This window comes from Colobus angolensis, unplaced genomic scaffold (assembly GCF_000951035.1).
Source record: "Colobus angolensis palliatus isolate OR3802 unplaced genomic scaffold, Cang.pa_1.0 Scaffold194, whole genome shotgun sequence".
In the NCBI taxonomy this organism is placed as follows: domain Eukaryota; kingdom Metazoa; phylum Chordata; class Mammalia; order Primates; family Cercopithecidae; genus Colobus; species Colobus angolensis.
Genome location: NW_012115088.1, coordinates 4927178 through 4953212, shown reverse-complemented (window position 1 = coordinate 4953212; position 26035 = coordinate 4927178). Strand labels below are relative to the sequence as shown.

General features: G+C 37.1%; 1 protein-coding gene across 1 annotated transcript in view; it reads left to right on the top strand.

The window, feature by feature from the left end:
• The window catches only part of NCOA2 (nuclear receptor coactivator 2), a 295634-nt gene that overhangs the window by 100625 nt on the left and 168974 nt on the right, over positions 1 to 26035 (top strand). Inside the window, exon 2 of the mRNA XM_011940928.1 lies at positions 9718 to 9774. The gene's annotated coding sequence lies outside the window, so the exon portion shown is untranslated. The remainder of the gene's footprint in view (positions 1 to 9717; positions 9775 to 26035) is intronic.

The following is a 26035-nucleotide window of genomic DNA, read 5'->3' as shown; positions in this document are numbered from 1 at the left end:
GCCCGACCAGCATGTAAAATTTATAGCAGGGGAACTGACATCTGTTTCATAACAAAAGGTAGCTCCTGTTGTTCTGTATGCTTAGGGTGTTGGAATGCTCATCTCGAGATCTATCCCGTTTTATTTATGTTTTGTATGTTAGATACGTTATCAATAAATGCTAGCTTCACAACTAAGTCAGAAGGCCCTTTCACACCATTTTGTGTACATAGTGCCCTTCCATGCTGTGGAGGTTGAAGAGCAGTTGGTTAAGATAGGATAGTGAGACCCAAGTTTTAATGATATATTTGTTCCTGGGTTCATAGAAACTCCATTAGTCATGATGACTGGGAGAAGTCCTGTCATCAGTAAAGGTACTAATCTCTTTGAGCCTTAGATTTCCATCTGTGAAACTCGGTAGTTGAAACATGATTTCTAACTTTGCGCTAGATCTCAATTTTTTCCCAAAATGGTAGTGTTGCTATAGGATCCAGTTTTCTCCAGTATTCCTCAATGTTTTTGTTAGAACCCAGGCACCTAGTAAAATGAAAAATCCCATTTTTAGTTTTTTAGGAAGATGACAAACTCTATATAGTCCCACACAGTAGGGCCACATTTCTTATGCAATCTGTTTTCTGATAACATTTCTTCTGAGTGACATTTGGATCCATGGAGGGGGGTGACTCAGTAAAATACAGAAAGTTGATTAAAATGTGGCTAGGTACTAACTACTCCACAGGTAAGTTCTTCACTGTCCTGCACAGTGAGATGCAAAGCTTTTCTCTTAGTCTGGTGCTAGCTTTTGGAATACTACATTCTTTCTACAACTCTGTAAAATATTGACATACTTAATCACGTAATACATAATTATAATTTGAGTCAAAATAAACTTATTTTTGTTTCATTAAAACATTATGGCTATGAATACCTGTTATACACACTTGTGAGCTGTTTTCAACTGTTTTTAAAATACTGTTCATTTGGTGCTTGCTGTCCTTTGTTTTGGTGGGTTGGTGCTGCCTAGCAGGCATGCAGAGCAGTAAAAATACAGGTCCTGTGCTCGGGCAGTCCTGGGTTTGACATCCGGGTCCGTTGTAAGTTTTTCGACTTTAGATAAATTGTGTTACCTTACTGTCTTCCTGTTTAAGGAGACACCTCCTCTCCTGCCCTCCTACATGCTTTGTGTGCATTTTAAAAAATTAATGTTCTCTTTATTGTGTTGAAATAATGATTTTATCTTAATGCGGTCATGTTCTGTTGATAGATTTGACCTCGCTGTAGGAGGTGGGAATTGACAGTAACCATCATTTGGGGAAGGGTGCCTTTGGTGGCAAGTTTGTGCTGGTTCTTCTGAGGCTGTCTTTGAGGGCACTTCAGGTGTAGGGGGTTAAAGACTGCTCCTGCACTTTGTAGATATATGTATATAATGTTAATGTTGGCTGGGCACGGTGGGTCATGCCTGTAAAACCAGCACTTTGAGAGGCCTAGGTGGGAAAATCACTTGAGGCCAGGAGTTCCAAGTCCAGCTTGAGCAACATAGCAAAACCCCGTCTCTACAAAAGAAAAAAAAAAAAAAGAATAAATAGATAGGAAAATCAGCCAGATGTGGTGGTGCATACCCTATAGTCCTAGCTACTCAGGAGGCCGAGGTGGGTAGATCAACTGAGCCCAGGAGGCCGAGGCTGCAGTGAGCTGTGATTGCGCCACAGCACTCCAGCCTGAGCAACAGAGCAAGACCCTGTCTCAAAAAAAAAAAAAAAAAGCTAGTTACTTCTGGTTCACTTTCTTTTCTTACCCCATGGTCTTAAAATAGCGTGCATATAGTCACCAGGCACAGTTGCTCACATCTGTAATTCCAGCACTTTGGGAGGCCAAGGTGGGTGGATCATGAGCTCAGGAGTTCAAGAACAGCCTGGCCAAGATGATGAAACCCCGTCTCTACTTAAAAAAAAAACAACAAAAAAAAACACCAACAAAAAAATTAGCCAGGCGTGGTGGCGGACGCCTGTAATCCCAGCCACTCAGGAGGCTGAAGCAGAGAATTACTTGAACCCGGGAGGCGGAGGTAGCAGTGAGCTGAAGTCATGTCACCGCACTCCAGCCTGGGTGACAGTGCGAGACTCGTCTCAAAAAAAAAAAAGATGCTATGCATATAGTCATGCATCACCTAAATGCATTCTGAGTATTGCATAATTAGGCAAGAGTATACTCACACAAACCTAGATGGTCTAGCCTGCTACATATCTAGGCTATCTGGTGAAACCCATTGTTTCTAGGCTACAAACCTGTGTAGCATGTTACTATACTGAATACCATGGGCAGTTGTAACACAATGGGAAATATTTGTGTATGTAAATATGTCTAAATATAAAGAAGGTGCAGTAAAAATATAATATTACAGGACCACCATGGGATATGCAGTGTGTCATTGACAAATGTTGTTATGCATTCATTGCATGACTGTATATTATACAGAGTCGTGAAGTGTTTTATAGGCTCGTCTGTATTGTACCCAAGGGATATAAAAGGAAGGATTCTAGGCTTAGTTGTGTCAGAGTGGTCATTGCAACAGTAATTAGGGGAAACAAGCTAAGGAGAAGATGAATTTCTGAGGGGAGTTTATAATCTAAAAATTATCCACGCTACTGGCAGAAAAACAGTAAAAATTCTACTTATGGTGTGTTGGGCCTTTTTATTTGAGGTGGGAGTGGATTGGTTGTTAGGGTGGCATGCTCTAGTCTTAGTGGGGAACTATCCCTGAGCCTTTTACCTCTGTTTAAGAAAGATTAATTTCTGCCCAAGAACTTATCTTTTTTTCTCCCTGTAATTCTATTAAAGACTGTTGTCAGTTTTTTGGCAAAGCACCCTAATAAAAGCCCTATTACTTCTTCAGTAGTTTAAAAATTAGTAGTCCAGCAGCAGGTTATTGTCTTACCCAAAGATGGATGCAACCTCATCCTTGCCCTCAAACAGCTCACCGTCTAGAGGAGAAGATAAGTTTTAGTATAAGGTAATGACAGCAATCATTTGTACATGCTGTATCCAAGTCCTTATTTCCTTTTCACATGTCAACACTTCAACCTTCTCTAGATTGATTTATATCTTTATCTCTCCATTGAAAGTGTCCTTATAAAGGACACCAATAATTTCTGGTTGCCACATCAAGTAGAAATCTTAATTCCCAGTGTCATTGAACAATGTTGACCACCCTCTCCTTGGAATTATCTCCTCTGGAATTTTATATATAGTACTTGTCTTTGCTGGTCTTCCTCTTGTCTTTTAGGTAATTTCTTCTCATTTTCCTTGGTCAATTCCTTTTCTACATAGTTTTTACCTGTAGAAATTCCTCAAGACTTAGTTCCAGTCTGCCACCCTCCTTTCTTTATATTTTCTGCCAAAGAAATCTTAACCATTCTTTCAACTACAGATATAAGATTAATCGGTTTTTTAGGTCTATCTCTGGGCAAGAATACTAGTCTTTAGAGAACTGCTGATTTTTTATAGTTTTATTGCCTCGGACCATGGTAGGCAAGAGACCAGATGGAAAGGAATGGGCATAATGAGATCCGTGAGTGTGATGGATATATTATTTTTCACTGTGTCATACATGTAAATTGTGGATGTGTATGTAACTGTAGCTTAAGAATTTTTAAACTGATATATTTTTTCTATATATCTGTTATAATTATGGCCTATGAATTTTTTTACATTTAGTAAGGATGAAAATTTATTCAATTGTGTATCTAAATCTCTACTTGTTTAACTTATGACTAATTGTACTTTCTGAAGCTTTTTATTAAACTGAGTTAAAATAACAAAAGAACGTCTTACGACTGACTTTCAGTTAACTTTAAGCACTGGTTTTATTAACCTAAAAATTTCTCTGTATTAATTTGTATACCTTAATAGGCAAAATGAATAGTTGGAAAGAATAATTAGGAGGTTAGTTAATGTTTACCCATAAGTTATCAGGGCTAAATGTTATTTTAAGGGAGTTTTGCTGTGATACTGTTGACCTTACAGAGGACTTTGGAAAATGAAAATTACCTTTAAACATTTTCATTAGTTAAGAGTTATTGTCTGCAGTGGAGGTATAGTCTTTTAAACAGAGAAAGAAATCATGAGCTTGTCTGCAGTATATATAGAAGTTAATCAGTTCATTTATAAATTATTCTTCTGAAGTCTAGATGCTTATTTTTAGCACCATCAAACTTATTGGGGAACAATTTTACTTTGCATGTCTAGTCCTCATTCTTTATATTATTAAGTCTTCTGCAGTGAAACTTTGGAATTTTACTATTTTATTAAAATTCTTATGAAGGCTATATATTAGGACACATTTGCATCACAAATATATGTAATATATTTGTATAATAACAATATCATGTTCAGTAATCTGAAATGGTTTTCAAAGGTAAGTCTTGAAAGTATGACTGTTTCTTCTTGGGGTTATATGCTATGAAACGTGACTTAAAGGTGTTTTTTATGTTTGAGAGTTTGTGCTTTTAAGCAAAAGGGAAAAATACATTTTGTATTAATCATACATTATGAGTGTACACTATGGGTGTATATTCACATGTGCTTGACTGGAACTATTGAAAAATCTTAAGTAATTTGATCAGTCCTTCCTTAGCTTTTTCTTCTGTTCCCCGTGCATTCTCTTTTTTCCTGCCAATCTGTCTGGCTGGCTTGATTAGGGTGGTGCTGGCTGTCCCGAAACACGAAGTATGATAGTTGTTGGGCTGCCCTTTTGTTCAGTCATCTCTTTACAACAGCCTGTTCCATGTTTTCAGTTCTCCATAAAAAAGACTTGGTTGTTTTGGGTTGACAAACATACCTTTCTTTTCTTTTCTTTTCTTTTTTTTTTTTTTTTTGAGAAAGGGTCTCACTCTGTCACCTAGACTGGAATGCAGTGGCGCAATCACGACTCACTGCAGTCTTGACATCCGTAGGCTCAGGTGATCCTCCCATCCCAGCCTCATGAGTATCTGAGACTACAGCCGTGCGCCACCATGCCGAGCTAATTTTTTTGTGTTTTTTGGAGATGAGGTTTCACCTTGTTGCCCCAGGCTGGATTCGAACTCCTGAACTCAAGTGGTATGCCTGCCCAAGTCTCCCAAAGGGTTGGAAATACAGGCGTGAGCCACCATGCCCTGCAACAGACATATCTTTATTTACATACTAGCTCTATTAGTGATTGCATCCTTTGATTGTTAGCAACTTTGAGAAAATTGTGAGGCCTACATTTGGGCTGAGAAAATAATAATAATGCCAAGATTTATTAACAGTGTCTGCCAAAGGTGTAGGATGTAGGGAATACCCTTTGCTGGTCTTGTTAGTACTATACCAGAAACCTCAAGAAGGCAGTTTTCAGGTTGGTCACATTTCTGCCATTTGCTTTTTCAAATCAAGTTGGCAAAAATAGCATTATCAAAACAGTGACCTTCTGTAACAGCCTAGTGGGTAAGATCGTGTATAAACTCCAGAGTCAGACTCTTGTGGGTTAGAACCCAGACTTTTGCTAGTGCATCAGCTCTCTGGCTTTAGACAGAGTTCTTTACTCTCCAGTTAGGTTTCTGTATCTATAACGTGGACATGATAGTAGCAGGGCCTACCCTCATAGGATTGTTATGAAAATTAAATTAGGTAACACACATAAAGTTCTCCACTCAGTGCTCTCACAGAATAAGCATTCAATAAATGCTATTCATGCTATTGTTACATTGTTGTTAAACCAAAAAAAGTATGGCACATCTCTTATTATAGTAGTTATAAATTAAAATGTTCTTTTAGCCAGTATTACAGCTGTCATTTCATTTTCTTCCCAGTTTACATTGCTTCCTCTGGGTCTGTTTCTACCCATTCATTTAAAAAATAAATAAAATGAAATATTGAGCATATCTTCTCCAGTTCTCCCCCACACCCTACTATCAACCTACACGGCTCTAATGTTGCCAGCTGTCTTTTTATGTGTGGTGCAGATTCAGTTCTGACTTCATTTTTTGACTCAGACTAGTGAGGTGTTACTCCACCTGCTAGTTGATGCTCTACTTGGCAGGTGTTCACACCACCATATGCAGCTAGAACTACCTTTACCCTTAGATCTCCTACTCACGTGGAAACTGTAGCTATCACACAAGAAAGAGCAAGGATACACTGGTGCATTTGTGAAAAATCACTAAAATATTTTTTAACATTAAAAACTTTTTTGCTTTTTAAAAATTGAGGTATAATTTGCAGACCATAAAATGCACCCATTTTAAGTGTACTAAAGCAGGAGTTTCAGTACATTTTTACAGTCATATATATCTTGTGTCTGTTATTCATCTTTCTTTAGGACACATTTCAGTTTTAGAATGATTTTATCACCCCACAGAGTTATCTTGTGTCCATTTTTAGTCAGTTTCCATTTCCATATCCTGACACTGGAAACTGTCAACCTGCTTTCTGTCTTTATAGCTTTACTTTTTCTAGAAATTTCAAATAAATGGAATCATACAATACAGTGTATGTTGTATTTGTGTTAGTCTTCTTTCATTTAGCATAATATTTTTGAGGTTCATTTGTGTTGTTCACATATTGATAATTAATTCCCCTTTATTGAGTGGTATTCCATTGTATGGATGTACAGGATTTAAGAAAATCCGTTGATAGATATTTGTATTGTTTCCAATTTTTGGCTATTGTGGACAATAACTGCTGTGAACATTTCCATTCAGCTCTTTGTATGGACATCTCTTCCCCAAGAGAAATGAAAACATCAGGGATAAAATTGCATTGTGTAGTGAGAAACTTCCAAACTTTTTTCCCAAATGGCTGTACTATTGCGTTTTCTCCCAGCAGTGGATCTAAAGGGGTTCTGATTTCTTCATATCCTTGTCAACACTTTAGATAATTTTACTGGTTGTGTAGAATGTTTCATTGTGGTTTCAATTTCCATTTTCCTAATAACTAATGATGTTGAGTATTTTTTCATGTACTTTTCCCTATTGTATTTCTCATGGTTAGTTACAAAATATTTTGCCTATTTAAAAATAATTGAATTATTTGTCCTATTATTAAGTTGTAAGAGATCTTTATATATTCTAGATACATGCCCTTTATCAAATAATGTAACTCCTTATGTAAATATTCTAGGTATGTGTCCTTTATCAGATAATTATTTTGCAGATATCCCCAAAATTACCCCTACTCCTTCCCTTGAAACACATTCTTAGAGGGGCTTTGTGAAAACTCTCAGGACAGAACAGTAACAGGATGCTTCTTTATAAAAGAGCTTTTATTACCTGCACTTTTGCTTTAAATGACAACTAGTTTCTCTTAGTAACTTACAAAATAGTTTGTAATTCTGTTTTTAGGGAAGTATTTTATTCCTTTTGTTTAAAATGTTACACCAAGGTATCTGGATGTTTGGAAATTTTAGTATCTTTATATCTCCTAAACATCTTTCTTTTTTTTCTTTGTCTTTTTTTTTTTTTCTTTTTTTTTGAGACGGGGTCTCGCTCTGTCGCCCAGGCTGGAGTGCAGTGGCGCGATCTTGGCTCACTGCAAGCTCCACCTCCTGGGTTCACGCCATTCTCCTGCCTCAGCCTCCCGAGTAGCTGGGACTACAGGCGCCTGCCACCACGCACGGCTAATTTTTTAGTATTTTAGTAGAGACTAAAATATTAGTCTTTACCATGTTAGCCAGGATGGTCTCGATCTCCTGACCTCGTGATCCTCCTGCCTCAGCCTCCCAAAGTGCTGGGATTACAGGTGTGAACCACCGAACCTGGCCAACATCTTTCTTTAGCATGGGTGCATTGACACTTTTGCCTCATGTTATAGTAGCTTATTAATAAAAGTTTACTGAATAGTATAGAGCCAACAGTAATCATTTAATCTCATTCCTACTAATATCACAAGTTTCAGCTCACGATTGTTGCATAATATGATGTCCTTGAGCAAATTAGTTGTTGGTATAGAATTATAATGGGCTTAAGTAGGCCAGCATAATGAATACATTTATCCCAATAGTGCTAGAAAGAATTGATGACTCCTATTACATAAGTTTATTGCACACTATTCACTGACTGCCACTTGAGTAGAATCCATTCAGTTTATTTACTGTGATAACTTCTTATTTGCATATAGATTCTTTTTGCTTGTTTTTCATGAAGTATCTCTGACTAATACACTAGCTGCATTTCATTATATATGATGAGCTCAAAACTGGCCAGGTCTTGGTAAAAATCAAAATGCTATCTTTTTCCGTTTCTCTCCCCTGTAGACCTCTTAAATTACGAAATCAGATTTTTCTAGTGTCCAAGAACAATAGTACTTTTGATATTAAATTGATGTTAACTTGTTTGTGCTACTGGATTCTATTTACTGTTTTAATGAGTAAAGGGCTCTTAAAGGAATTAGTAGTGCTTTAAGTTTTGATAATCCAAATTGTAAATTCTTACTGATGGATGTCATCTGAAGGAAGAAAAATCTAGTAGCTTAGTTGTAAAAACATTCCTTGGAGCTGATTAAATCTAGTAGTGTTTAATGTTTTTTTAAAAATTATTCTTAAAAAGAGATACATTTTCAGTATCATTACTAGTAGCAATCAAGCCACTTGTCTTGAGTCCATAAAATATACAAAAGCAGTAAATATTAATATACATAAAATGCCTTAAGCACATACCCTTGTTTTCATATTCCTCATTTTGTTTCTTGGGAACAAACTTAATTGGTGCAGTGGAAGAATCAGACAAAAAGCTGCAGGCTCATTTACAGTGAAGCACTTTGTTCGCAAAGACACAGACTCTGAAGAAACTTTGCAAACAGTTGCCCTCATTATTGAAAATATTCAGTTCTTCCTTTTCTTTTTCCTCTTTTCTCTTGCAAATTATCTTGGTTATTATAACATGATTTTTACTGCCAAAAAGGCTTTCCTTGGCTGGGCGTGGTGGTTCATGCCTGTTAATCCTGGCATTTTGGGAGGCCAAGGCAGGAAGGTCACTTGAGGCTGGGAGTTCGAGACCAGCCCAGGCAACTTAGCAAGACCCTACCACTACAAAAAATAAAAATTTAGCTGGGTGTGGTGGCATATGCCTGTAGTCCTAGCTACTTGGGAGGTCGGGGTGGGAGGATCACTTGATCCCAGGAGTTTGAGGTTGCAGTGAGCTGCGATAGTGCCACTGCATTCCAGCCTGGGTCACAGAACAAAACTTTTGTCTCTGAAGGGGGAAAAAAAAGATATTTCTTGAGATAACAAATTATTTAGTCATTCAGGCCTTTTGGTTCCATATAGGTAAACTGTAAATCATGGTAAATTAAGATTAGTATGTGAACTTTATTTATTTATTCAGCACACATTTTCTGCCTGTTACAGTGTGCTGGGCATGGCCCTAGGTCACTAGGGCCTCCTGCTTTTACTCAGCCTTTTGTCTCATAGGTAAGGCTGGTGGTTAGACAAGCAGTTAAAGTATAAGGCCGGCAACTGAGAAGTTGTAGGCACTTCATAATTCACAATGAATTGTAGCCTTATATATTTTATATTATCTTGTACAAATAAAAGTAATTCAGCAAGTCTACTTCTTGATTTACCATGCAATTTAATAAGAGATGTTATTAATGAATATTACTTGTGTATTGATGGCGATTAGCAAGTATTACTTGAAAATCAGTTATAAAAATCACATCTGCTCTAAGGAATCCAACAGGATTCTGCAGATTTTATTCATGTTTATTTGTTTGTTTATATTACAGATTTCTCTTGGATTTGGCTACACACTTATAGATCTTCTGCACTGTTTACAGGCACAGGTGAGTTAATGTTGAATTCTTCATATTGGATATTTTGATATTTAATTAAAATATTTTAAAATTCTATATGTAGTTTAGGAAAGTAATATGTAAATAAGATGATTATAAATAAAAACAATAAACTGTATGTTTGTCTGTATTTCATTTTTATTATGCAAGTTCCTTACAAATGTATTGGAAATAACATTTAAAGGTGAAATGCTCATATCTGTTTATCAGTGGTTACTATATCTATTTGGGATGAGTTTACATTATACCTATTGAATGAGTTGATTACAATTTATTCTAATTTCATAGCTTGACATAATGTTTATATTTATTTTTATGTGTAAAAATTCGAGTGGTAGTATTTCTCATTTCTTAGCAAACTAGCATAAAAGAGGAGAAAAGGAAAGTTACCACAGATTTTAGCAGCAAATCTCACTTACAGGGGTAGATATTATAAAATGCAATGAGCCAAACTTTCTTGTCCAACCTGTGTAAAATAGCTTCTCAAGCACTCCATATCACACAGCTGTAATTGATTTTTATCATAATATTTATGACCATGTGATATATTTTTATTTATTCTTTACAACTTTCCCTACTAGCTTCGTGACCATCAGGACCATTTCTATCTTGTTCAGAACGGCATCCCTAACCCTTAGGATGGTGCCTGGTATACAGTAAAGACTAAATAAACATTTGTTAAAGTAATTATTGGGTAATAAACATTAAGAATATATTCATATTCAGAGACATTGAACTTTGTTAACACAAATAGAAGTAGTTTCTTAAGCTTATTTCGTTTTTTCTTTTTGAGATGGAATCTCGCTCTTTCACCCAGGCTGGAGTGCAGTGGTGCAATCTTCGCTCACTGCAACCTCCGCCTCGTGGGTTCAAGCGATTCTCCTGCCTCAGTCTCATGAATAGCTGGGCTTACAGGTGCCCACCACTATGCACCACTGATTTTTTTTGTATTTTTAATAGAGACGAGGTTTCACCATGTTGGCCAGGCTGGTCTTGAGTGCCTGACCTCAAGTGATCTGCCTGCCTCAGCCTCCCAAAGTGCTTGGATTATAGGCATGAGCCACCGCGCCCAGACTCTTAAGCTTATTTCTAGATATGAAATTAATTTATACCATGAACTTAAGGTTCATGAAATGTTATGAAAAATTAGCTGTATTAGATACTTTATATATCCAAATATGCTTAATCAGGGTAGAATTAAGAAGATAACTCTTCCAATTCCACATTTATTTTGTCAGTGTCCCAGAAGGTTCTTACAGTCAAGTAAAGAACAAACCCGAAGGAAGCGTGGCAGCTTCTTGTCTCCATACTGGATCGTATTAACATATTAGATGTGTTTTGTGGTATATTTATAGAGAGCAAAGTAGATTTGAAAGTTGTCCAGTTTATAGCTCTGCAAACCAAATAAATTAATATTTTCCCACTACCTGCCACTCGATACAAAATGTAACTTACTTCATTTTTTGTTTCTAGATTGGGGAAATGTTTTGGTCATTTTCCTGCCCTATATATTGATGTGTTTGAACTCATTATCAAAGGTAGTGGTAGGCATAATTTTATAAGTGGACTACTTAATTCATTTCCTTGTGTCCATGACAGTTTTCTTTGTGTTTCAAGATGTCAGTTGTTACTGGGTTCTTGTCTCGTTTTGTTTTTTTGTTCTTTCTTACCTTTTTCAGACATTTGCCTCTCCTTCTGCCATCAGAATTTTTCATTTATAGAAGGAATTAAGTCTGACCTTTAAGAACTATTGAAAGTAAAATTTTAGAAACTTATACAGCTGTTTCTGATTCACATCTATTTTACAAGTGCAATTTGCAGAGATTCCACTGATAATACTAATAATAACTATTATTTATTGCTCTTTTACTGTATGCTAGGCATTATGTAAGTGCCTTTTGGTTGTCTTCAAAATAACAGATAAGGAAGTTGAAGCTCAGAGAGCTTAAATGACTTTTCCAAGGTCATATCAAGTTAGAGGCAGTTTGCCACTCCAAAGACCTTGACTTGAACCACTGAGCTCCATTTTCTGCCTAAATACCCCTGAGTACAAGAATATTTGTGACAATAACTATAGTTCATGAAAATAATCATGTTCATATTTGAAGACTTCAAAATTAATTTAAAAACCAAAGATTATTTCACTTATATTTCATTAGGAGACCTTAACTTGTAACTCTTATTCCAAACTAAAACATGACGACTCATTTGAAATGTAATGACAACCTAAGCTATTTAAGTTCCACTCTGAGACTTTGATTTTATACTCACAAATTATGGGTAGGGGCATGGGGGACAGCTATTCACATTCCTTTTTCTGTTGTAAACATGATGTGCTATTAGTATGAATCAACATTCTTTCTCCCATGCAATATTAGAAATTTTAGATGGTAACTGGCATCTGTGGTTCATTGGATAAATCACTTTTCTTGCAAAGAATAGATTGTTTGAAATATAGTGACTGTAGAATTACTTAGAACCTTTATCTTGAAAAGTTTGATAATTTATATCTCTGGGAAAAATACCTTAACTATTGAAGAAATGAAGTTTAGTATAGCCTTACAGTATATCAGGAGTTGGTTCATATAGAACTTTAGCTTCTCTTACTTAGTTTATTTTCAAAGCTGAGTAGAACATACTATGTAAAAATACAATTTTTATATTTTGGGTCTTAAATTTATAAAGTGGACAAAATGTTCTGAAGGACAACTTTGTTGAATACACGTATTTAGATACTGATTTGAAAACACAATTATTTATATACTTCCTTAGACTTTCCAAAAGAGTTGTATCTATGAGTGTAAATGCAAATTCCAGATTTGAGTATATGAAAAATGGAATTCTGTAGTTTGAGTTAAAAAGACAAAACTTATTGAACAGACTGAACTATGATTTTTAATGTACAGCTAGGTTAGTATTTCCATTCTAGTCTCACATTTTAAGCATTTTTAAAGTTAGCCAATAAAATTTACTTGGTATTGATAATCACAACAGGAGCAAGAGTTATATAAATCCATTTGGCAATATAGCTTTGAAATGTAATTTTCCTTTCAATATGGAAGGTTGGACTCACTGTGGATTTATATAGATAGACCTTGGATTTATTTATAAGTTTTCTCTGTTGGAAGATTTGGGGTGGGCGGATAGGGTGAGGATGGGTTGGTGAATTGTTCACACATGCTAAGTACAGCCCAACTCTTAAATACCAACATGAGGGAGAAGTTCTCCACTGTACAATGAAGCACAGTATATACTTCATGTAGTACCAGTTTACTTTGTTGTTGTGTACTAAGTGCTATATACTAAAAATTAAGTATATCAAGGCCTAAGAGAAACTTTGACCATATTGGATATGACATGGTTGAAATACATTTCAAATGAGTATTTGTTGGAGTTTTTAATCTCTCCTTTGTTCATAGATGTGAGAAGATTTGTGATTAGATGTCTGCTTTAACTGGATGTATATATATCTATGAAGATGGGCACTTTGATTTGAGGTACTGATATCAGGCTTTGGGCACTATCTGCGGAAAATCAGTATTAATCTAAACTAAAATTGAGAATACTGAAATATCTATCTTTTGCTTTGGACAAAATCTGCCCATATTTATTTATATCACTATTTTTGTGGTATTTTCTACAAATGTCAGCATGGTAGGCACTGATCTGTAGAATTAAAAAAAAAAAAAATTAACAGTTGACAAAATGCCCTCAGTCATTTAACTATTCAGAGTAGAATCACAATCCTGGTCTCACAGGGCAGATTCCTCTGCACTTAATACACAGAACGGACTACTGAACTCAGGATGGTGTAGGCTCACATTGAAATGAACTTCTGTTGGGTGTTGTTGACACAAAGACAGCAGTTGGAAACTGTTTGTCTGACAGGCCAGTTTACTCTTTTCTTCTTGTTTTCTTCCTTTTCTGTGCATACATTAGTGTGAACCAATTAGCTTAGTTTTCCTTGCTAAACTAAATTCATTCAGCACCATTAGCTCTCTTTTCTCTCTTCCTGACTTCCTTTTACCCTTAGGCCATCCCTAGCCTATGCTAAGTGCTATAGGAAATACAAAGAATGGTTACCAAAAATTATTAAATTGGAAAAGGATTATCTATCTATGCAGGTTTAACTCCATGTTTCCTTGTTCGATGTTTTTACATTGTGTTTAGGTTTTCTCATTCTTTTTTCTGAGACGGAGTCTCTCTCTGTTGCCCAGGCTGGAGTGCAGTGGCAAGATCACAGCTCACTGCAGCCTCCGCCTCCTGGGTTCAGGCAATTCTCCTGCCTCAGGGCCTGGTGCGGTGTCTCATGCCTGTAATCCAGCTCTTTGGGAGGCCGAGGCGGCAGATCACGAGGTCAAGAGATCAGGACCATCCTGAACAGCATGGTGAAACCCTGTCTCTACTAGAAATACAAAAATTAGCTGGGCGTGGTGGCACATGCCTGTAGTCCCAGCTACTTGGGAGGCTGAGGCAGGAGAATCACTTGAACCCAGGAGGTAGAGCTTGCAGTGAGCCGGGATCACGCCACTGCCCTACAACCTGGCCACTGCACTCCATCTTGGCGACAGAGCAAGACTCCCTCTCAAAAACAAACAAACAAAAAACAGGGCACTGATTTCTGAATTATATGTCTCCCTATTCAAAGTCTTAATCTGTCCATGTGAATAGAGGTTAAGGCAATAGCAACAACAACAAAATGCTATCATTAGTAAATGTTTTGTTTATTATATAGAGTTAACAGAGCTTTCAGAGTGTGCCCTTAGGAAGGCACACCCCTCTTGAGGTCGGTGTGTCTTGCTTAGTGATGTTGAATGAATCACAGTCCAGGCAGTCTTCATTCTGCATGGTGGCATTGCTGTCTTCATGTGGACAGACAAGTAGAATGATGTTAGAAATCATATATTTAGAATTATAGACAGTAATTTTTTTTTTCAAAATGCACAAAGATGTTGTTTCTTGGAGTATAAGAGAATTGAGTTTTAGCTTAGAGCCACTTTACTGTGAGGGCAACTTTTTTTAAATTGAAAATTTCTAAGTGTGACCTCTGTTGGCATAGCTGGTATTCTTTGAAAGTAATTAAAATGAAAAGTATTGCCAGTCTATATCTTATGTAAATCTTTTGAGTTAGCATGTTTTGAAGAGGTAGGACTGGTGTCAGAATATTCTGAGAAAGTTAGGGTGGGCCGTGATTTCTCAGCTATGCTTTCTGTACTGGAAAACAGGAGAGATTTATGCATAGGAGTGGGATAAGTGGTTTAATAGATTGTTAATAAAATGCATATTCTGTTTGTTGTTTTTGTTGTTGGTCCTTAGAGTTCAATTCAAACTTGTATATTCCACTTATCTGCATGGTAGAGTTGTTAGCTTCAGGGAGAAGGTCTGTGACAAGTAGAATTTCACATAAATGCCACCACAGTAACTTTTGAAATACTTCACATTAGATTTGGGTCAGTTAGGATTTTTAGCTAGGCTGTTCACTTTCACTTTGGAAGGCAAATGCCAGATGTATGTTATTTTCTAGGCAGGTGCTGAATTTGAGTCAGCTAACTTTGCCAGAATCCCCTTAAACATAAAATAGCAGGTAAAGTCAGGCTCTTTCCATTAAACACCTTATAGTTGTGTTTTTTTTTTTTTTGGAAGCTGAAATTCATATATGTTATTTTGAACCATTTATAACATCTAGATACAAGGGTCTAAATTAAGCATTTATTTATAAAATTATCCATATCCATGCAATTAAGTTTTTTCTATTTTACTGTGATTCTTTAGCATTAGGATATAGGTATTTCTATTTATTTTGACTGGTATTGCTAGCTTGAGACTCAGTATAATGGGAGAAAACCAGAGAAATTAACGGTAAGCTTTTCAAATTGTGATTTTTATCTTAATTCCATGCATTAGGTTGTCTAAGCCTTGTTTGCTATTTCATGAATGATTCATGGATGTCTATAATCAATGGAAATGTGTTTTTTGGCCTAGGCACTGTTACATTTTGCCTTCTCATCTACAGAGTAAAGAGAGAGTAAGAAGTATGTGTAGGGTAGCATTTAGCTGAGCACAGTGGCATGTGCTGTAATCCCAGCTGCTCAGGAGCCTTGAAGCAGGAGGATTGCTTGAACCCAGGAGTTGGAGGCTGTAGCATGTCCTGATTACCTGTGAATAGCTACTCCACCCCAGCTTGGGCAACACAGCAAGATCCAGTCTCTTAAAAAAAAAAAAAAAGAGATGTACGTAGCACTTAATAACGGCCAAGTAGGGAGTCAGCAGTTTAAATCAATGTAGTCCAATTTTGGAGGATCTCTTAACTGCCTGCTTCCATGCAAGGTTGCTTTTGTGGTGCCATTGTGCATAGAATTGTTTGTTTTCACTACTTTTTAGAAAGTAGAATTAAGGACTTCCTTTTTTTAAACCAACAGTTTTGGCCTTTTTGGTGCCAGTTACATAAATTTCACAAGCAGAAGTCACACATTAGTGTCAACCTAATGGTCTGGAAATTTGTTAACTATCAGTATGACAAAACCCTAGCACGGTTTTATCATGTTTCCCTGAGAAGTGAAAAGAACTGGGAAAGCAAGCATATGATCGGCCAGAGTTTCAGTGGAAGGATGAATGGGGAAATTTTTAAGACACCTACCAGTGTTGTATATGAGTACTGAGACTTCTAAAAATCTCTACCTAGACTATAAAAGACTATCTTTAAAAGGAACAGCTGTGTCATAATTACTGAATTGGTGGCTTATTCTAGCGTATGGAGAGTAGTGGCCAGTGAAAACAGTTGATCTCTCAGCTTTTCAATTCTTTGTCATTAAAAAGGCTATTTGATCTAGATTACTAATTCTTCCTTTCAAGTGGCAGTTTTATTACAGTCCAGAAAACACTTCTGTTTCCTGGGTTATAAGACAGAGTATAAAAATAGAAGATAGTTTTGAACTCATGTGTTTTGAAGACTGTATCATGATTACTTACGCTATTATATTTGAATAGAATAGAAATGTACAATTCTTTGACTTAAACATCTGTTGGACAAATTAGTTTGGTTTGATGAATCTTATTAGTATACACCAGTAGATTTTGTTTTATTAACCAAGTAGAATTTAGATTTTTTTTTGTAACTAGATACTTTGGGACAGTTAAATTTTTTCTCTAATACAGAGGTTAGATGTTTAATTGTTGCTGCTGCTTCAAAATGTTCACAAAATTTCATAAAATCTTTATTGTCTGACACATAAACTATTTGCACTTGTGCACTAACATATTACATATCAAAGTCAGGTTCAAACTTTCTCTTTAAAGTGTCTTTTGGAAATAGGAAATGATAGCCTTTTGTAAAATATTGCTGTTATCTTTTAAATGTATTTTTAACATATCCTAAATGCAAAAGCATATGCTTTAAACCATAATGTGTGTGCCCTGTGTTTATCTATTTCCAATATTCTAATTTATTTCCTCCTCCTCTTTTTTTTTTTTGAGACAGGGTTTCTCTCTGTTGCCCAGACTGGAGTGCAGTGGTGCAATCTCTGCTCGCTGCAACCTCTGTCTTCTGGGTTCAAGCGATTCTCCTGCCTCAGCCTCCCTGAGTAGCTGTGACTACAGGTGTGCACCACCATACCAACTAATTTTTTTTTTTTTGTATTTTCAGTAGAGATGGGTTTCGCCATGTTGGCCAGGCTGGTCTTGAACTCCTGACCTCAGGGGATCTGCCCGCCTCGGCCTCCCAAAGTGCCCTGTGATTACAGGCATGAGCCACACACTGGCCTATTTCCTCCATATTTTTAAAATGAAAAAGAAAATAACCCTCTTTCACATCATAGTGAATAAAAAATTCTTGGAACTGAAAGATCATTTAGAATAGCTAGCATGCCTATTGTGCTTATCATGTGCCAAGTAGTGTTCTAAGACTTTCTCATAGTAATTCACATAATGCTCAAACCCGTGATGTAGCTGCTATTATGATCCTATTTTAAAGATGGGAAGAGAAAGGCACTGAGAAGTTAAATGACTTGTGCAGTGATTTGCTCCTAATTTAATTAGCCAGTTAGAGGCCAAATTGGAAATCCAACCCAATCTGGCATTTGCAGTTTTTGGCTTGTGAAACTTGGTTCTCTTAAAACAAACAAGCAAAAGACCAAGAAAGCCAAAAAAGAATTAACTAGTAATTTTCAAAATAAAGTTTCAAGCTGACTTTGTCATTATAGGTAAGGCTATGACAAGGCTTAATGTTGTGTATGCCATTTTCTCTATAGTGAGGGTCTGCAGGCTCATATCATTGTGGCTACTAGCTACTAAAGTCCATGAAGTCGATAAATTGCCTATTATATCAGACATGATAATCTGCCATTAATTAATAAAAGAAAATGCAGATCACAGAAATGATATTATGCTGTTTGTTGGCTTCAAATGAAGTTACACAGATAATGCTTTCAACAGGATGTGTGTTTAGCTTTTCTATTGACATAGTTATTTTGTTTTGAAAGACAGAAAAGGGGGCCCAGCTCCACTCTCTTTGATTCCTCTCTTTATAAAGAACTTCACAAGTTTTACTCAATAAAAAAATTCTTAAAAAGTAATTTACAATTCCCATAATCAGAAGCCTATATAGGACCTTTTTACGCAAAGTGAAGAAAATTTTCAATTCAAAAACAAATTTCAGCTTTTATTTAGAAAAGAGTACATTCTTTTGTTCCGGCAGTGAAAAAAAAAAATTTAAAAAGAGAAAATACTGCATTCTAAGAGTGACTAGCAAATCCTTTCAATTACTTTTAAAAACTTAATTAATTAATTGATATATATATTTTTTGAGACAGGATCTTACTCTTTCACCCAGGCTGGAGTGCAGTGGTACAATCACAGCTCACTGCAGCCTCGACCTCCCAAGCTAGATTGATCCTCCTGCCTCAGTGTCCTGATTAGCTGAGATTACAGGTGTATACCACCACATCCAGCTAATTTTTGTATTTTTTTGTAGAGACAGGATTTCACCATGTTGGCCAGGCTGGTCTGTAACTCCTGGTCTCAAGTGATCTGCCCACCTCTGCCTCACTAACTGCTGGGTTTACAAGCGTGAGCCACCACACCTGGCCAAAAAACCCTTAATTTATACTGGACGGTTTTTGTTTCATTTTCACTATATGTCAGATTATCATACCTTAACAGACGTGGCCTTTATATTTTATAAAATGTTAAAAAAAAATAGTCCATCCTTTCTCTCTAAAGATTTCCCCAGGTTTTGTTTTGTTTTAAGTATATATAGGGGAAATTATAGCTGCTCTTTATAATCAGTACGCAGGGTTTTTGGTTGCTTATGAGTATCTGTGGTATAATTAACAGTATTTACCATGAACACAAAAAGAGATTTTAATTGCTTACTAGCTAGAATTTACTTTATTCACAACTGCTGTTTTCTTTTTCTCTTGTCTTTGAAAGCAGTTTCTAAGCATATATAATAAAGTTATAATTTAATTAATACTGTGAAATATGTTTTTAGTGTTTGAGCAATTCATGCTGTTTCTTAAATCACTGGTGAAATTCACCTTTAAAATTTTAACTTTGAGTATTTATATTGTAACTCACAGTTAAGCCTCTTGAAAAGTTTGTTTCTTTTACTTTCTAGCAAGGGTTTGACCACATCTTTTTAAAACAGAGATGGAAATATATATATATATATATATTTCCTTTTCCTTTTTCTTTTTCTTGCTCTGTCACCAGACTGGAGTGCAGTGGCACCATCACTGCAACCTTGAACTCCTGAGCAAAGGTGATTCTCCTCCCTCAAGTCTGTTGAATATCTACGACTACAAGGTTGTACCAATATGCCCAGCTAATTTTTTTATTTTTTTGTAGAGACAGGTCTTGTTATGTTGCCCAGGCTGACCATGAACTCCTGGGCTCAAGTGATCCTCCCACCTCAGCCTCCCAAAGCACTGAGATTACAGGCATGAGCCACTGTATCCAGCCTGGAAATATTTTTTATACATTAGAATATAAAGAGGTGCAAATTTAAGAAGGAAACTTTTCTTGCATACCTACATTCTACTAGTCATAATATGTGTTTTATTTCATCAAATTCTTACTACTAGCTTGGGACAGAGAACTTACCCCATTTTATAGCTGAAAACACTAAGGTACAGAGAGATGAATTAAGTCATATTGTTAGGTCTCCACATATTGCCAAATGTGCCTTAGGGGTCAGATCACCTCTGGTTGAGAACCACTGAGATATATCAATTGGATTGAAAATTGACTGTAAATATAATATACAGTCACTTGCCAATATATTCTTATCAGTCTTTTCTTATTCTCTGATCCTTTTTTAATGTAGCCATTACATATAAAATCTCGGCAAAATGTATATGTTCACATTTTTGTCTTGAAAAAATGTGGAGGCAAATTGTCTTTTAAAAATGTGTAAGTTATTTTAAGTTATAAAGAACTCTATTAGCCTATACTAGATGCTTACAGTTTTTATTAATCATCTTAAATAATGAAAATGTTTTTCTAAAATCTTTCGTATGTGGACGGATTACTCTCCACAAAAAATATTGTAACAGATTGCTAAACCATTTTGTGGAATGATGGCATGGCCAGACCATTATAATGCAGCAGAATGCTGTGGAATCCAAAAGTCATTTCCCCGTAGTAACTCCAGTTCAAATGAACAGCAAGTATTTATGCAAATTCTAGAATTTGAACCTGAAACTATATATTTCCAAAAATCTCTTTCTGGTATGACATAGAGCCTTCTCTAGTGATACAAATGGAACTTCTTGATTACATGAAAGCCCTGATTTGTTTTTCATTCCCCATCCAACCGCTAGCATTTTTCAATTTAGTCTATACTCATTTCTGGAGCAATGATAGTACATGCAGTAAAGTAGGCATGTTTTAGGTATACAGAAGCAATATAGTCCTGCCCACATCTTACAGTGTAGTAAGAGAAATGACAAACATTAAGTTACATGAATGGGATTACAAAGCAGTGTATCAACAAATGTACAATAATGTAGTAGGCATACAGTGCAGGAAGGGCAGTGGGCACTGTGCCCATGGCTGTCTGTCTCTGTGTTCTTGGCCATGTGTGTATCTTGCTATGAAGGCTACAACCTGCCATCTATTTTAGATCATCACAACAGGAGTAGTTAGAAGTGAAACACAGAAATAAGGGGAATCTTGGTTAATGGGACTCAAGTGCTGAAAGGTAGGAAAATGACTCTTGGTTATAATTTCAGCTGAAGTATGTGGGCACTTAATGGTGGATGCTGTGTTCTAAACCTTGTTCAACTAGATAGTAAATTTATCTGGTAAATGATAGGAACTCATAACACTTGGATATATATAGGACTCTAAGTAAATTCTTGTTGATTTTTAATTTTCTTACTAGAACCTAATAAATTGTATCTGGTATATTTTCTATTTGAAGAATACCTCTAGTTGAAAAAGTATAAAACATGGTTAAGCATGAGGCTCTCAAAAGCTATCATGAATATAAGGATATTATAAGACCGTGTCCTTTTTATAGGTAGTCACTTGTAGCTACATCAGATGGAAAGTGTAGAGCAGGTCTGGTTTTATTGAGCATATAATGTAAAGCCTACCTTGAGGGTCCTTTATTCTTGATACCAACTTGAGTCTAATCTTTTCTCCCTGTATAGATTCTACTTCCCTGCTCCCTGGGCCATCTGTTCTTTTTCTAGTATGTGGTTTTGTTGTGTTGAGATAATTCTCTCTCCTTCTCCCCTCTCCCCTCTCTCCTCTCTCCATATTGTGCCTTGAAAGTCTTCATTTATGCTGCCAGAGGGTAGAGGCAAGGCTTCTTTCCTAACAATCTCATGATATGTTGAAATCCCCTTCAGTAATACACATTGTCTTCCACACTCACCATACACACAGACACACACACACACGCACGCATGCACGTATGTTCTCCCTTATATGTATATACCATCCCTTAAGAACGGATGATCATTAAGTTAGCCACAGATTATCTGAAGTTATCTGATAGGCAGTTTGGTAACAAAGGGTGATGCGAGAAGGTGGCTGAGAGGGTTAAGGTCCCTCCCTATTAATAGTCCTCCCTTTCCAGCTTTCTAGGAACAAATGAGTATCATGAGAGCTAAAGACCTTCAGAAAGTGAGGATCAACAACTACAAAATTTATTTTCTGGGACGTTGCTCTCTTGAAAATCACTGAGTATTTCTACTAATTTTCTTTTAGTACATGTTTTCTTTGTGACTACTTCCTTGCCTCCATCTACTTCCACCCTGTCAGGCCTCCTTTTAGAGGGAGAATAGGAGTGAAAGAGAAAGAGGAGGACGTTTATTTTTCAAATTTGCATCCAAGGAGGGCTTCACAAAAATTCTCACTTGAAAGCACCGTCTAGAGATTCTGAGGATGAGAATATAAAAAGAGTTATAAAAGTGGTGAATCATGTTTCCTGTAGACCCCAGCAGATGATCATTTGTGTTTTTCAGCCTCTCTCATTCCATTTCTAGTGCACCTAGCTATTGTCAAGGGGTGTTGTCATTCTTGGCAGTCATTTAGTAAGGAGGAGAGAAGGCTGTTTCTAACATGGCGGGGAATGTTGCTTATTTATTCAAGAGGAATACTTCTGAACATTGTTATTGCTAAATATATTATTGTAAACCTGGAGAAAAGGGAATGAAAAATCATTCAATTAGACAAATAAATGTAGATTGAGCATACCATATCTGAAATCCTCCAAAATCCAAAATTTTTGAGCACCAACATGACACTCAAAAGGAAGTGCTCACTGGAACATGCAGGATTTCAGATTGTTGGATTTGGAATGCCAACTGGCAAGTGCAATGCAAATATTCCAAAATCTGAAAAAAATCAGAAATCGGAAACACTTCTGGTCTCTAGCATTTTGGGTTAGGGATACTCATCTTGTATTATTTTGACATATTATCAGAAAATACTGTATAATGGTAGGTAGACAACATAAAGACTTTTAATACTTCTTTACTGATTATTCTACCAGATACTATAGCAAATGAAAGTCAAGGCTGGGCTCTTTGATCTTTGCGTCTTGCATCAGAAAAAGGTGTAAGTGAACCAAACACGCATAGGAGTCAGTGAGTCGGTAATTCACCCACTTGTTCCCAGGTGGTAGTTGTGAGACCTTGTGCAAATTGTATTTGGTGCCTGGACTCAATACTGAAACCAGTGTGAAAGATTGCTTCTAGAACTCTGTTGTGACCGTACACTTAACTTAAAAACTCATCAATGACCATTTTAAATGCATCATTTTGGCATTACGAATACACATCTCCACTTTGAGAGTGAAGGAAAAAAATGATACAGTTTAACTAGTGTCCCTAAGAACAACTAGTCTCACCTATCAATGGCAAAGTTTAAATTCCCCATTAGTTTTCTGTTTTTTGCCTAGAATATCTATTGGAAGCCTCTCTTAAATTTCGTGGATAAACCAAGGAAGATACCAGTGTTGGCACTGAATTACAGAATGTGTTCACTAGAGGATAAACTAGTAGATCCTGAGTTGAGTCAGCATGAACCAGAGTCCTGGGGCCAACCTCTGTCTGTACTGCTTTTTATTCTCAGTGTTTAGCCCTGCTTGTGGGTGGCCTTCTGGATGTTTACTAAAATGAAAATTCAGTTTTTGTGAACAGACATTCATATGTATGCGCACATGCACACACACTGTGAGTACATTAGTATTTTAGAAAATGGGGACACTGAGATCACTCTGGAGAGTCATTGCACATCAAATGTGGGTCCTGTCACTTGGGTTTAATATTACACCAACCCTAGTAGTATCCAGCTGACACTTTTATTAGCAATATTGAACGAATCATGGAATTTTTGACAGGAAAATTTTATGATTGGGAAGAAACAAGTCCAGTAGCCTGGCTGCTTTTTTTTTTTTTTTTTTTAAAGGCAGAGTTTCGCTCTTTTTACCCAGGCTGGAGTGCAATGGTGCGATCTCGGCTCATAGCAACCTCTGCCTCCGGGTTCAAGCGATTCTCCTGCCTCAGCCTCTGGAATAGCTGGGATTACAGGCGTGCACCACAATGCCTGGCTAATTTTTTTGCATTTTTAGTAGAGACAGGGTTTCACCATGTTGACCAGGCTGGTCTTGAACTCCTGACCTCCAGTAATCCACCCGCTTCGGCCTCCCAAAGTGTTTGGATTAAAGGCATGAGCCACCGTGCGTGGCCTTATGGCCTGGCTGATTTCTTGTAATTAATTAGTAGAAAAGACGGGACTCATAGGCTATCCTGTTGCCTGCAGAGTCTTGTTGTTGGCAAGTGTTTTTGTAGTCCTTGACATGTGCATGATCATATATCGTTGTTAATCTTTATAATCAATCTGAATACATCTAGTTGGATATAATGAACTTGGATTAATGTGAACCCCATATTGAGATGCTCAAATAAATAGCATTTTAATCTCTTACATTGCTGTTAAATTGAATCTCATGAAAGGAAGTTAGAAATCAGCATATATATGTACACACTAATTTGTTGGGGTTAGTAGACATTCAGTCTTATCTCTCACCCCTTAGGTTTCATTATTTTGTGTTGACATCAGATATTCAGAATGATTAAGTCATTGAGAAAGATAAAATTATATTTTGAATGTTATATTTTGCTAAAATAGGAAATTATGATCATACAATTTCAGGAGGGCTTTGAATAATAAATAATGATGAACCACATTTGGTGGTGATAGTGGGGTAACGTAACTTGTCATCTCATGAGTATTCTGATTAATAGTGGCCTTGCTGTAGAATCTCCATTTTGCAGGTGTAAAGATTGGAAATTCTAAAGCTTAGTGTGTTTTCAAAACTGTTACTGTGAGCAGCTCTTGAGCATTGACCCTTGGCCATGGACTGCTGCCGGGTGTTCAGGCAGGATACGTGGAAGAGAAAGCTACGTTTCTCTTCCTGGAATCCTCTGATTCTGTTGAGTGTCCTTACTTTTGCTGCTATCATCCAAGAAAACAAAGAGGTGGGGGGCGATGAGTTTCCTAGTTTAGAGGCTTTTCTGGGAATGCTCCCTAGCCACTTGCTGTTAATTCACCTTTTCCCTTGATCTACGAGAGGCCACAGCATAATCATTTCTATATCACCAGCTGCTAATGCTCCCTAAGTGGAAGAGAGATTTAAGTTAATGCAACTACAGAGTCTTTCATACCTGGAATTTCTAATGTATTTTTTCCTTTTTTTATTTTTATTTTTGAGACAGGGTCTTGCTCTGTCACCCAGGCTGGAGTATAGTGGCACAATCTTAGCTCACTGTAGCCTCCGCCTCCCATGTTCAAGGTTGATTCTCCTGCCTTAGCCTCCCGAATAGCTGGGACTACAGGTGTGTGCCACCACACCTGGCTGATTTTTGTATTTTTAGTAGAGACGGGATTTCACCATGTTGGCTAAGCTGGTCTCAAACTCCTGAATTCAAGTGATCCACCCACCTCGGCCTCCTAAAGTGCTGGGATTACAGGCATGAACCACCATGCCCCGCTTTTTTTCCCCTAAATTTTAATGATGGTTCCCTGTGCTTAATTCGCGTTAGAAGCTTCCATAGCCAGGATGCAGATGTGTACACCACATCTTCCCAGCCCTCTGCCTTCCCCTGCAGATGCCCATTTTCTCGTGTGGCATGCTCTCCACAGAGCTCGTACCGGCCTCCCATTCTTAAGATCCTGTATGAGTGGGAAGCCCTCAGCGGTGTTATGCAAAGTCATTCTTTTGGAAAAAGAGCCTGGAAGTAAGGGGTAGAGTGGATTTCTTTTTTTGTTTTGTTTTGTTTTGTTTTGAGACGGAGTCTCGCTCTGTCGCCGGGGCTGGAGTGCAGTAGCCGGATCTCAGCTCACTGCAAGCTCCGCCTCCCGGGTTTACGCCATTCTCCTGCCTCAGCCTCCCGAGTAGCTGGGACTACAGGCGCCCGCCACCTCGCCCGGCTAGTTTTTTGTAGTTTTTAGTAGAGACGGGGTTTCACCGTGTTAGCCAGGATGGTCTCGATCTCCTGACCTCGTGATCCGCCCGTCTCGGCCTCCCAAAGTGCTGGGATTACAGGCTTGAGCCACCGCGCCCGGCCTGAGTGGATTTCTATGAGGCATAACTAACTAGTAGGAAAAAGCCCCAAGGCTGCTTGGTGTAGATCCTACGCTCGACTCCAATTTTCTAATTATTCTTGGTCATATCGTTCTTTCTGCTGTACTGTACCAGTCACTGAGTACACAGATGATGTCTGAATTTCAATATCTTCTC